Source organism: Myotis davidii, unplaced genomic scaffold, assembly GCF_000327345.1.
Source record: "Myotis davidii unplaced genomic scaffold, ASM32734v1 scaffold506, whole genome shotgun sequence".
NCBI lineage: Eukaryota > Metazoa > Chordata > Mammalia > Chiroptera > Vespertilionidae > Myotis > Myotis davidii.
This window is the reverse complement of record NW_006297140.1, coordinates 872,080-879,444: the sequence shown is the minus strand read 5'-3', so window position 1 is coordinate 879,444 and position 7,365 is coordinate 872,080. Positions and strand designations below refer to the sequence as shown.

Genomic DNA, 7,365 nt, shown 5'->3' with positions numbered 1-7,365 from the left:
ATATATGTCTCGATAAATGACCGTACTTAATCCATACATTATTCATTTCTTATACCTGAAAGAAATCCAGATACCTAGCTCATGATAAAAATTTACTAAATGATTTTGAACAAATGAAGTGAATATATGGATGATACAAAACAAATTGAAAGCACACTCTGAGCAGCATTTTTCCTCCAATGCAAAAAAAAAAGGTGACAAGCAATACAATGTAGATAAGCTGTGGGTTCTCGTTTCCTCAAATATTTGCTCTCTGAAAATTACGGGAAATGTATAAAGAAAAGAGATGTGTCTGTGAATACATTATCTTAAGCTGTACATGCAAATGAAGTGGAAAACACAAGAGAAATAATTTTCTACTGAAACATTCTGATAATTGAGGCAAGCATTGTGGTTTTGCTTTGAATTAGCTGAGCTGAACCAGTTATGCATTTGACTTTGCCACAGCCCTGAGAGGTTCTTACAGGGTTCACTTCAACAAACAGCTGTGGACTGGGGTCAGTTCTTATTTTATTTAGCATTACCCATTCATTCAGATTCCATATTCAGCTAATTACTTGCAGGAACAGGACTTATTAAGAAGAATAACTCATTTACATGGAAGAAGGCTGCAGCTTGCCCTTTTGCTTTCATCTCCTTCCCTTCCCTTTGCATTTATTCTCCTTTCATTTGGAGTAATGTGAAGCACAAAAACCTAATCAAGACATTCTGCATTCTGATTTCTTGTTTCCCAAACATTCAAACCTTTTCGTGAGTAGAAATTAGCCTTTGCCAAGTAATTCAAACAAAAATGTACATTTTCTTTTACCAAATGAGCACTTTGCCATGCTTATCACATCTTCCTGTCGGCCAGCAGGCAACTCTGCCCCGGTCAGTCAGCTCACCTTCCCTTTAGCATGGTGGGGCGTTGAGCAGGAACTTCAGATGCCCTGATATTTCCTCTACTGTTTACAAAAGCAGAAAAGAATTTCACACTTTTTGGAGCACTGCAGGTGTTTCAGGGCCTTTAAATGCCACTTATAAGCCATTCTAAACAAACCAACCTGCACACCAGGAAACCAAAATACCTGTTAGCACTGTTTTTTTTCCAAGAAGGATGAAGAGTTTTCTTTAATGCACCAAATGAATTTAAGGAATGCATTTTCTTTCTAGGCCGTACTCAAATACAGAAATGTAGGTAGCCCAGACACTAAAAAGATAAAAGTAGTTTCTATGGTTATAGCAGCTGGGATTTAAGAGAGGGGGAGAGTGGTGATTAGTCTCTTGTAGCAATCTTATAGAAGAATACTAGAGGCCTGGTGCACAACATTTATGCACTGGGGGGTGTGGGGGTCCCTCAGCCTGACCTGCACCCTCTACAATCTGAGAGCCCTCAGGGGAGCCCTCTCTGATCCGTGAATTTCTGTTTGTCATATGAGCGAATTGTCTGAGACCCCAACTCAGTTTGGTTTGTTGCTCACAGAATAATAGAGGCACTTTTTTTCTTTGCTTCATTGGTGCAGATTTTCTGGAAGTTTTAGGATATCTTTCCTTTAATTTTTCCTAGACACTCTGATTTTACTTATGTCTCTCATCTTTGCTTTCCCTCCATCCCTCACTGCAACAGTAACTTGTTCCAGACTCACTTTGCTCTAGTGTCTAAGAGATCCGTCTGCCACCAGCACTATGATTCCCAGCATTCCTGGTGCTCCCCATGCTCTAGGCTTCCACTTCAGGTCCTGAGGCTGCCACCAGAACTACTATTCCCAGAATTCCTGGTGCTCCCCACACTCTTGGTTTTCCCTTCCTGCTCTGTCTCCATCAAGTCCTCCAAGCCACCAGGTCTCCCACTCTGCTCTCTGCCCCATGCCTGTGTATGCAAATTAGTCTGCCATCTTTGTTGGGTTAATTTGCATACTCATTCCTGATTGAGCTGGTGAGCATAGTGAAGGGGTGGTCAATTTACATGTTTCTCTTTTATTATATAGGATATGATGTTAATTATCCTGTCATTTTGTTTAAACCAACACCTAGGTAATTTGTTTACATACTGTAATCACCTGGGAAGCTTAGAAAATAATAAATTACTACTAATAATAATGCTTATTTCTACCCCTAGAGACTTGAACTCAATTGGCCTGGGGTGTGGCCTGGGCTTTGGAAGTTTGAGAAAGCTCCTGCAGTGATTGTCATATGCAGAGCTATTGCCCTAGCTTGACCTTTGATTCAAGAACTAGTGTAGCTCAGTCCAATGGAACTCTCTGAGATGATGGGATGTACCTGCATGAGTGCTAGCATGCTGAGAGCTGGAGGAACAGAGGGAAGAGATGGTGTTTTCACAACCAGGAAGCTTACAAGAGGAAACTAGGGAACTGAGATCCAGACCTCTGAGAAGAGTGACTGCCCCGTGGGTGCTGGGACCACGGAGAGCACAGTGTCATTGGGGGAGTGTGGAGGGAACATGGAATCAATGGCTGCTGTCAGGGAAGGAAGCCCGGGCTGGGAAGACTAGCAGCAGCACATGGCAAGGAGAAAGTCTTTATTCTCCCTTCTCCTGTTTTGCAGTCCCCTTGTAGGGCCCTCGTCACAGAATCCAATAGGGAACTGCTGGCTGAAGAGAAATAGTTTGCAGAATCCTAGCCCCAGTCAGCATCTCCAAGCTGGGTAGTGAATTGTGAATTTGGAGCTGAAAAACCTGATTTAGTGCCCAACATAATTATAACCAAATAATATGCATAACATAAACATCTTTACATATTTAACTAACAGACTTTTAAAACAGTATTAGCATTCTTAGATACCATTGGTGGATGAGTGAATTAACACCCTGGAAAGCAAGTTGGCAAGTCCTAATGTGTTTATATCCCTTGACTCAATAGTTTAGCTTTCAGGAATATATCCCAGAAACACAATGAAAACTACAATCTAAGATTCATGTACAAAATATTTATTGATACATTGTTCATCATACTAAAAACCTTAATGACCCAAGTAGAAAATGGTTAAGTACATTATAGAGTATAAATATTTAATTTTATGAAATGATAAAAATAGGATTTGCATTGCAAGTTATGGGGAAAACATCATTGTGGTATAATGGTTGAGATATCTTTTTATTTAATAATTTACTATAAGCACTGTCACTGATTTTTTATTTTCTTCTCTCTATATTGCAGCATTTTCTGTTTCCTATAATATGCCCATATTGCATTAATAATGAAACAATGCAAATAATAAAAATAACAAAGAAATAGATCCATTATTTTAATAACACTAAAATAAAAATGTGTGTGTGTGTGTGTGTGTGCATAAAACATGTAAACAAAAAACAATACTTTGGGGGAAAAACCTGCAGCAAGTATAAGAATTTTTTCTGTAATATGTAATGAGTTCACATAGATTCATAAGAAAACATCAAAATTGTCAAAAGATAAATGAATGAAGGGTCAAAATTATTTATAAAAGAAAAAATACATGTGATTAATGAACTCATAGGAAAATACTTATTATCATATTAGCAAAGATCACAAAATTTAATGGGAACAGTGTTGCTGAATATAGTATAACATCATGAAGCCATTTTGTAAAAAAAAAAAAACAACAACAAAAAACTGGACTATTAATTAATAGTTAAAATACACATATCCTTTAATCTCATAAAAACAATTCTTGCCCTGGCTGGTTTTGCTCAGGGGTTAGAGTGTCGACCCTGGACCGAAGGGTCATGGGTTTGATTCCCAGCCAAGGGCACCTACCATGGTTGCAGATTTGTCCCTGCCCACTGTGGGGATATAGGAGGGAGGCAACCAACTGATGTGTCTCTCTCCCTCTCCTCTCCCTCTGTTCCCCTCTCTCTAAGAAATCAATGGAAGTATCCTTGGGTGAGGATAAAAACAATGAATAAATAAGCAAACAATTCTTAGAATCTATCCTGGAATTATAATTTGAAAATACAAGAAAGATTTTATTCACCAAAGTATTTATTACTTTATTATTTAAAGAAAACAATCAAATGTCTAAACATGCAAGAATATTTTAATAGCCCTAATGTTATAGAGTGATATGTAATGGATATGTTAACATTGTGTTTTAAATTAAGTGTAACATACAGGTTATATAATTTAATATTTAGTATAATCTCAGCTGGGCAAAAGCATTAAGAGAATATAGGTGATGTGTTTAAGAATACATCTGCTAGGGCAAAGGAAACTTAGGAGAAAATAAACAAATGGGACTGCATCAAAATAAAAAGCGTCTGCACAGCAAAAAACAAACAAACAACAAAAACCATCAACAAAACCAAAAGGGAGCCCACTGTATGAGAGAACGTATTTGGCAATGATACATCTGATAAAGGCTTACTATCCAAACTATATAAGGAACTCATACACCTTAACAAAAGGAAGACAAACAATCCAATTCAAAAATGTGCAAAGGACCTAAATAGACATGTTTCCAAAGTGGACATACAGACAGCCAAGAGGCATATAAAAAAAAATGCTCAAAGTCACTGGTCATCGGAGAGATGCAAATTAAAATGACAATAAGGTACCACCTCACACCTGTCAGAATGGCTACCATCAACAAATCAACAAATGACAGTGCTGGCAAGGATGTGGAGAAAAGGGAACCCTAGAACACTGCTGGTGGGAATGCAGACGGTGCAGCCACTATGGAAAATAGTATGAAGTTTCCTCAAAAAATTAAATATGGAGCTGCCATTTGACTCAGTGATCCCACTTCTAGGAATATATCCTAAGAAACACAAAACACCGATCAGAAAGAATATACGCGCCCCTAGGTTTATAATAGCACAATTTACAATAGCTAAGACCTGAAAAATCTCAAGTGCCCATCAGTAGATGAGTGGATAAAAAAGCTGTGGTACATTTACACCATGGGATACTATGCAGCAGTAAAGAAGAAGAATCTCTTACCCTTTGAGACAGCTCAGAGGGATCTAGAGTACCATGCTAGGTGAAATAAGTCAGTCAGAGAAAGACAAGTATCATGTGATCTCATTCATAGGTGGAATCTAATGAACAAAATAAACTGATGAACAGAGAGGATCCAAAGACATGGAAGCATGGAACAGTGTGGAATGTCAGAGGGAAGGTGGGGGAGGTTGGGTAGGCGGGAGATAATCAAGCAAAGGCCTTGTATGTATATATGCCTAACCCATGGACAAGGACAATTAGGTGGTGAAGGCCTGGGGGGGAAGGACGGGGTGGAGGGAGTTAATGGGGGTAAAACGGGGACATATGTAATACTTTCAACAATAAAGATTTTTAAAAGAGAGAGAGAGAATATAGGTGATGGAGATGACATGCTATTCCTGTTGGCAGTTCAGTTTGTTTCTGGGCAATGCTTCTAAGAGTGCTGGTGATCCTACCTCTTGTGCCCCTTACCTGCCTACCTTTGTACTCTGGAGGCCCAGAGGTTTCCATGGCTGTGATTGTGCTACTTGGTGTTCCACTCAGACAGGTCAGGACAAAAAATAATATCCAAGAATATTTTGGCACTAACAATGTGATCCTTAGCAAGAAAGATGGACAGTCCATTCCAACCCATAAGATTTCCAAGGAGACAGAGAACCAAGGCAGTGTAAAGGAGAATACAAAAATAATAATAATAATAAAGACTTGTTAAATAGCATCAAGGGCATGCAGTTGAATTAAGCACAGTAAATGTACAAACCACAAAGAGGCCCAACAGAAGATCGCTGAGAACAGCGGTTCTCAACCTGTGGGTGGCGACACCTTTGGCGGTCGAATGACCCTTTCACAGGGATCGCCTAAGACCATCCTGCATATCAGATAGTTACATTACGATTCATAACAGTAGCAACATTACAGTGATGAAGTAGCAACGAAAATAATTTTCTGGTTGGGTCACAACATGAGGAACTGTATTTAAAGGACCAGAGGTTGAGAACCACTGGGTTAGAAGTTCCCAGGCTACAGTTGGCAGGCTTCAAAAAGCTACGGGACATGCACCAAAGAAGAGAAGAGGGCCACCGAGTCCTGAGTTGGTGGCCGCTGCATCTGCTGTTGTGGATTCTCTCCCTTTTGTCAAGCAGACAACCAGCTGCTCAGGCAGCCCCAGCAGCACGAGGAAGACTCAATGGCACAGAAACAGGAAGAAAGGCCTAACATTGGACTCAGTGCCATGATATCACATATGAAAGTTTCCAGATGTGCCCCAGCTAGAGTTAGAACAAAACCAGTTCATCAGATTCAGTGTGATGAAGGGTCTGACAATTATGTTGGTCGGAATAAGACTACCGATCTTAGAAAAGGTTTTAGGGAAAATATATTCAGGGCAAAGAGACTTAGTACTTTTTATCTTAATGCAGCTATCGAAGAGGCCCCTGAAATAGCACCTTCACTCTGGGCTGTGGAATTTGCTAAGCAGTTAGCTGTAACAAATGAAGAGTCCTTTCAGAATTTTTTTAAAAAGTATTTTATTGATTTTTTACGGTGAGGAAGGGAGAGGGATAGAGAGTTAGAAATATTGATGAGAGAGAAACATTGATCAGCTGCCTCCTGCACACCCCCTACTGGGGATATGCCCGCAACCAACGTATATGCCCTTGACTGGAACCGAACCTGGGACCCTTTGGTCCACAGGCCAACGCTCTATCCACTGAGGTCAGGGCTCAGAATGTTTTGAAGAGATGATCCAGTGGACAAAAGAGGGGAGACTGTGGGAGTTCCCAATTAACTATGAAGCAGGTTTGATGATGATGGTTTAGAACAGAGGCGGGCAAACTTTTTGACTTGAGGGCCACAATGGGTTCTTAAACTGGACCAGAGGGCCGGAACAAAAGCATGGATGGAGTGTTTGTGTGAAATAATATAAATTCAAAGTAAACATCATTACATAAAAGGGTACGGTCTTTTTTTTTTTTAGTTTTATTCATTTCAAATGGGCCGGATCCGGCCCGCGGGCCATAGTTTGCCCATGGCTGGTTTAGAATTTCATATATTCCTGGATAAATACCTGGAGGGTTTTCCAAAACAAGGGCCAATTTGCCACTTGATGGAGTAAGTGACCTGTGGCCTTTCCAAAAACCTGTATCTGAGGGTTAGAAAGTAGAATACATGGAGTGGTTTAAAAGTTATTTTAATTAAAAAAAGAAAAAGAAAGACATTCTAAAAGAACATGACATATGGTCCAAATGAAGACTATGGAGATTTTTATTTCAAGCTCTGGAGATTGGTATTATAACTAAATAAATAACTTTACTGGGGAAAAAAAGAGAATATAGGTGATGGGGAGATTAATTACTATTAAGATGATTAAGGCAGTTTTATATGAGGTTGCAAATGAACTTACTACTAACTTACTCATAATGGGCAAAAAGAGGACAGAATTAAAAATAAT

The 7,365-nt window shown here is 39.4% G+C and overlaps 1 pseudogene; it reads left to right on the top strand.

The window, feature by feature from the left end:
* The first annotated feature begins 5,343 nt into the window (after positions 1–5,343).
* LOC102758970 lies at positions 5,344–7,163 on the top strand (annotated as a pseudogene).
* The last annotated feature ends 202 nt before the right edge of the window (positions 7,164–7,365 follow it).